The sequence below is a fragment of the Dipodomys ordii genome, unplaced genomic scaffold (genome assembly GCF_000151885.1).
Source record: "Dipodomys ordii isolate 6190 unplaced genomic scaffold, Dord_2.0 Scaffold36, whole genome shotgun sequence".
NCBI lineage: Eukaryota > Metazoa > Chordata > Mammalia > Rodentia > Heteromyidae > Dipodomys > Dipodomys ordii.
Window position 1 is genome coordinate 3,897,620 of NW_012267252.1, and position 6,931 is coordinate 3,904,550.

Here is a 6,931-nt window from a genome sequence, read left to right on the forward strand (position 1 = left end):
AGAAGACAACAGGGCTGTACCAGAATATCTAAATACCTGAGTACATGTGGTGCTATCCAGTTACATTGGTGGTATGACTCTCTTCTCTGACTGGCAATAGTAGGAAACCGAACTTGTGTCCAGCTAATCTATACAAGCATCCTTTGTTCTCAAGAATCCAACTTACTCCCCCAGGGTGACTCATCTTAACTTTCAACCACACCTGTGCATGAGGCTCTGCTCAGACCATTGAAGCTGATCTGATCTTTCCTCTTTACTTTTTTTTAATATATATTTTTATTGTAAAGATACTGTAGTACCTTTTACTTTTCAATCATAACTAACTTCCTTTAAAGCTCTGAGCTCCTTAAAGCAGCTTTCCCTGTTGGAAATATACCCCTGAACCTAAATCATCTGTTCTTAGTAAAATGGAAAGATCTCCTGTGTTTGAAGGTTTGTCTCTGCTAAAAAATGTGGTGTGACAGTGAGTGGGAGTCCTATTCTATAACCTACAGTTAGCTTTCTATGTACAATGAATTTTGGGAAAATGACTCAGGCAATACTCATAGGCCACGAGGAGCTGACACTACCCTGCAATCGCTGGCGGCAGAAAACAAACCTCCCTCTTTGGGTACTCAGATTTGTTCCTCCTCACTGTCTTCCCCAAGTTTCTATACCCAGGCCACAGAGAATGACAAAAGGGTGGCCTATGCTGTGTTGACTCATGGAGGTTCTGGGTCCAGTCAAGACCCTGCTGAGAAAGGGCAAACAGATTCTTTCATAGAGCCATCTCTCTGGTAGGAGTGAGTAACCAGGTTATAGCAACCTTACTGAACAATTAGAAGAAATGGAAGGCATGTGAAAGGCAGCAGAAGGCTGCCCAGGACTACTCATGGCTCTATTTCTATTTCTGTTTTAGATAATACTGTATGGCAGCTTCTCCTTTCATGTGTGTGTGTGTGTGTGTGTATGTGTGTGTGTGTATACACACACATATATATAATACATTTATTTGCCATTTTGGCTAAAACTAGAGAATAAGGTCATCTCAAGCCATCCTTGCTCACACCAGTGTCACATGTAGGAAGGAAGGAACAAAAGCCTGAAAATAGTCTATCTGCCTGCATCATGGCTCCTGCAGGTAGCCCTTCTTCACACAACAGAGGATTTCCTGGGGCAGTCCTACGTGGAGCCCCTGTTACATGATGACAAGCAATTGTTCTCCTGTTCTACAGATTACACAGAAATAAAATCACAATATGCCACTTCTGTCTCTGGTTTCCTTCTCTCAACATATTGTTTTGGGGTACTCATGGACACTGTAGCCTAATTTACTACTTTATTTCTTTATATGCTGATTAAGATCTCAATGTTTGTGTAGGTCATAATCAATTTATTCACTCATTAATTGCTGTTCACTTGAGTTGTCTCCACCTTCTGGTGAGCGTGAATATTACCCATTGTACACAAAACATGGAGCACGAGGCTGGGAATGTGACTTAGTAGTAGAGGGCTTGCCTAGTGCATACATGAAGCCCTGGGTTCATTTTTTTCTTTTCTTTTTTTTTTTTTGGGGGGGGGGTCCGGTCGTGGGGCCTGCCTGGGCACTGTCCCTCAGCTCTTCAGCTCAAGGCTAGCACTCTACCACTTGAGCCACAGCGCCACTTCCGGCTTTTTTCTCTTTGCTTATGTGGTGCTGAGGAATCGAACCCAGGGCCTCGAGCATGCAAGGCAAGCGCTCTACCACTGAGCCACCTTCCCAGCTCCATGGATTCATTTTTTCATAAGCAGAAAAAGCCAAAAGTTGTGCTATGGCTCAAGTGTTAGAGTGCTACCCTTGAGCAAAAGAAGCTCAGGGGCAGTGCCCGGGCTCTGAATTTAAGACCTAGGACTGCCAAAAAAAAAATTAAATTAAATTAAATTGAGTACCAGCTTTTGATTCATTTACGTGCATAACTAGGATGATGTTGCTTACTAAATGGCATTATTGTTTTACTTTTGGGGTGACCGCCAAACTGTTTCCCCAGTGGTTGCAACCCTTTAACATTCTCGCCAGCCATGTGTGAGAGTCAGCTTCGATCCTTCACGAGTACTTGGTCCTTTTCCTTCTTTTCCCAGGAGTCATCTCCACAGACCCGCTAGCCCTGGGACGGAAGCCAGAGCCCTCCTAGGAGAAGGACTTCTTAGCAGCTACAGCCTCGATCCAGCCTTGCCTTTCCAGAGCAGGGCTGTAGGAGCAGGGGCAGGGCGGATAGGCTGCCACCTCCTGGAGTCCTGAGACACACTGGCCACGGCCATTCTAGGACCCAGTAAACTACTACCCTAGTGACCTAGGACTCTGTCCTCTGCTACTCTCGGCTGAAAGAAGCCATCCCCTTGAGGCCACAGACCGGGCAACCTCGTGTTGAATTCTCAGCCCCAGCTAAAAAGCTCCGCCCCTCTTTTCCACCAGGTCTGAAGCAACTGGAAGGAGAAGCCGGCTCAGCATTTCCCCTCTCTCCCGCCGGGGTTACTGCCGGTCACTCACTGGGCCTCGGGGTTATTTTCGTTCACTCAGCCCACAGCGCCTGACTCCACACAGCCAATCAGCAGCCGCCTGGCTCTGGTGTCCAACCCTGCTCCAATCAGGAGGCGTGGCCTCTGCAGCCCGATCCAGAGCACCCAGCCTGCTGCGATTTTCCCTTGAGGTGTCCTGACTCTGGCAGTACTGGCCTGTGTGTGGTATCTACAGTCGGGAAATGCAAGGGAGCATTTTAGGTCGAGCCCAGTGAACACTAGAAAAGAGTTTTCCAGAGCATTGCAGGCCGGTCCTCCACAGTTTGTGTGTGGGCTTGGGTTCCCCAGCTGCCTTGGAGGTGGAGAAGACCTGGCTAAGCCGGGCAGGCGGTGGGAAGGGCGAATTTCTATTCTTATCTGCCTTGTACGACGTCCATCGTGCAGGAAGTAGAGTGCCAGGAGTCAGCGAAACGGAGAGTAGCGTGCAGGAAAGCACACATGGAGAAAGTGTTCAGGAACGTTTTAGGCTGACGTCACCCGGCATGAAGCCGTGTAAAGAATAGGGAGGGGAGGTGGCTTTCCTTCACCCTCCTCTGTACTTGGACCTCACTCCCAGCGCCCTAAGTTTCCATATCTTCAAGCCTAAGTGGAAAGTTACTGTTCAGGAAGTTACAGTGCTGGTAACAGCAGAACACGGGGAAGCAGACTGGGACTGGAAGGTCGCAGAGAGGCTTTGGTGTAACTCAAAGAAGTGTCAGATGTAGAAATGTCTTAGAATGCTCCAAAGGGTGTGAAAAAAATAATTCCAGAAGAGGACAAAACACCGTGCTAAAAATAGGTAGATGTCTATATATTAATATCGTGTTTTAAACTGGGTAGCAAAAACTATATTGCTAGCTAGCAAAATGTATTCACCGCATTTTTAGACAAATATTTAGGTCAAAAAATTGCAGGTCAAAACAGATTTTTTTTTTCAGGGGCTGGGAAGGTGGCTCAGTGGTAGTGTTTGCCTCCCATGCATGAGGCCCTGGGTTCCATTCCTCAGCGCCACATAAACAGAAAAGGCCAGAAGTGGGCGCTGTGGCACAAATGGTAGAGCACTAGTCTTGAGCTGAAGAGCTGAGGGGCAGCGCCCAGGCCCACAACACACACACACACACACACACACACACACACAAGATTTTCAGCCTGTATGAGAATAGAATAATGAAACCTCTTGAAATTCTATTAGGAATAGGGAGAGGCTAAGGGAGAGTAATGGTGGAGCTGGTTATAACAACCTGGGAAATAACACCATGAAATCCCCCTGCTATAAATAATGTATGCTGATAAAAATAGTGTGTATACTACTTTTTTTCTTTGAAAAATATTACATATATAACTTCAAAAGGTCATGAAGGAAACTAGTGTGAGAGACCTATTCTGTGTCTTGAAAAGGAGGAGGATATACAGCTGACACAGTGACTCCAGTCCTCAAAGAAGGAATTGTTGATAGTTCCCACTTCATACGGTGGTGCTGGGGATTAAATGGCAGAAGGGAGCTCAGTGCCTGAGATACAAGAAATCCTCAGTCAGTGTACAATGGAAGGATGACCCAAGAGTACCAAATGCAGAAGAAGGGACTGGGAATGGGGCCTTGAAGAATGAGAACAGATTATGTTTGACCTTCCCAAATTAGCCACACCCTAAAGACACTGCATGAGTCTATAATAAAAAGAAAATAGGAGAAATTACTTTCAAAATGAAAAAAAAAAGGCTTTGAAGCAGGTGAGACAAGATGATCTGACAGCTGATTGAAAATACGCCTTCCTAGCTTGGTGCAGGTGGATCCTAGCTACTCAGCGAGTTGAACCCCAGAAGACTGAGATTGGAAGCAGCCCAGGCACAAAAGTCTGTGAAATTTCATCTCCAATTAACCAGAAAAATGCCAGATTGGAGGTGTGGTTCAAGTGGTAAAGTTCCAGCTATGATCAAGAAGCCAAAGGAGAGTGCGAGAGTATGAGGCCCTGAGTTCCAACACCAGTGCCTGGGCAAATAAAACATGCCACAGAAGGACAAATAGACCTTTTCCTTATTTCCACAGAGATTTGAATAAAGCAGTCAAAGTATATATGAATGTCAGTGTGATTGTGGAAAGATAAAGAGAATGGCTGATTTAGAGTCAAAATAATTTAAGCTTTTCACTTTGTCCTTTGTACCTCACCAGATTTGTCCATCCTGTCCCAGATGCTAAGAAGGTTCTTTCATAGTATAAGATAATGAGATTTCCTCTAGGATCTACATGTTGTAAGATGGATTTGAAAAGAAAAACAAAAAACAAAAAAGATGGAGTTGAAGTATATGAAAGCCATTTATCCAAACATCCAGAGAGAGGGTAAATTTTATTATTATCAGCTGATGGAATAGATGTTAATTTTGTGTTTTGATCTTTAGGTATGTTTCATTTCTTCATTCTCTTTTTTTTCTTTTTTAATAAGTTTTTTATTGCAAAAGTAATGTACAGAGAGGTTACAGTTACATGAGCAAGGTAATGAATACATTTCCGATCAAGCATTGTTGCCTCCTTCTTTGCTTTTCCCCTACCATTCCTTCCCTCCCACCACCACAACTACACTCCCCCTCCCCTCCCTTTCCCCCACCAGCCTCCCCACCTAAATTGTAAAGTTCGTTTTTCAACAAAGTGTCTTGTACATCTCATTGTTACAATGGGTCAACATATATCCCTATTTAAACCTTTTGTTTTGTCCCTTCCCCTCCCCAAATTAGATACAATGAAAGCAGGGGTTATACCATGGGGGAGAAACACACAAAGCAACAAAAAAATCACATGGTACATTATAAATACGTTAGAAACAATAGCAAGAAAAAAACTACTTATGTCCCTATCTTGGGGTTCGGTTTGCTTAACATCATCTTATCTAGTCAAATGTACATAGCTTTTGACCTTTTCTGCTTGTCCCAGACATACACTAGTTATTGCAAATAAGGGAAACCATGGAGGGCTGGAAGGTGGCTCAGTGGTAGAGTGCTTGCCTTGCATGCAAGAGGCCCTGGGTTCCATTCCTCACCACAAAAGCAGAAAATGCCGGAAGTGGCCTGAGGCTCAAGTGGTAGAGCCCTAGTCTACAGCTGAAGAGCTGAGGGACAGCGCCCAGGCCCAGAGTTCAGCCCCCATGACCGACAAAAAAAAAAGGGGGGGGGGAAACCATGGGACCTATGTTTCTTTTTTTGGGGGGGGGATCCAGTAGTGGGGCCTGAACTCTGGGCCTGGGCACTGTTCCTCAGCAATTCAGCTCAAGGCTAGCACTCTACCACTTGAGCCACAGCGCCACTTCCAGCTTTTTTCTTTTTGCTTATGTGGTGCTGAGGAATCGAACCCAGGGCTTCTTGCAGGCAAGGCAAGCACTTTACGACTGAGCCACCTTCCCGGCCAGCAGCACTGTTTTGTTTTGAGGAGGAGGAGGGGGAGGAGGGGGAAGGAAGAGAAGTGGGGGAGGAGGAGGGGGAGGGGGAGGAGGGAGAGGAGGGGAAGGAGGGGGGAGAGGGGGAGGAGAAGAAGCTGGGTGCGGAGATCTGAGGATTGAGGTTCAAAGCCAGCCCGGGCAAGAAAATCTGTAAGACTCTTGTCTCCAATAAACCACACAGAAAACCGGAAGTGGAGCAGTGGCTCAAGTAGTACAGTGCTTGCCTTGAGCTGAGGGACAGTGCCCAGGCCCAAAGTTCAAGCCCCGCCCCTGACAAAAAAAAGGAGGAGACTCCATCTGTACCAGATGTTACTTGGGATATTAAAAAAAAAAAAAAACAGTCATACCGCTTGACAATCTACTAACACTGTTAAACCCATAACTGTCACGTTTTGTTTGGTCCAGGAAAACATAGTATCATTTCTTTTTTTTGTTTTGGTGATCCTCAGATTTCAGGTAGGAATTCAGGCTTTCTGCTTTTCTGTACCTCTTCTCCCTGGCACAGTCAAGCTTGTATTGTATAATTTTCAGTTTTTGCTTTTTAAGAACCTTGTTTGCTGGGCGCCGGTGGCTTATGCCTGTAATCCTAGCTACTCAGGAGGCTGAGATCTGAGGATCGAGGTTCAAAGCCAGCCCGGGCAAGAAAGTCCATGAGACTCTTATCTCCAATAAAAACCACTAGAAAACTGGAAGTGGCACAGTGGCTCAAGTGGTAGAGCGCTCGCCTTGAGCTGAAGAGCTGAGGGACAGCGCCCAAGCCCTGAGTTCAAGCCCCATGACTGAACAAAAAAAAAAGAAAAAGAAAAGAACTTTGCTTAACTTGCCTTCAGGGTTGAGAGTTCTTTTTGGCAATAGCCTGCTCTGGACCCTTGCTTTAATAAAGAAATTTCATTGGCTGGGAAGGTAGCTCAGTGGTAGAGTGCTTGCCTTGCATGCCTGAGGCCCTGGGTTCGATTCCTCAGCACCACATAAGCAAAAAGAAAAAAGCTGGA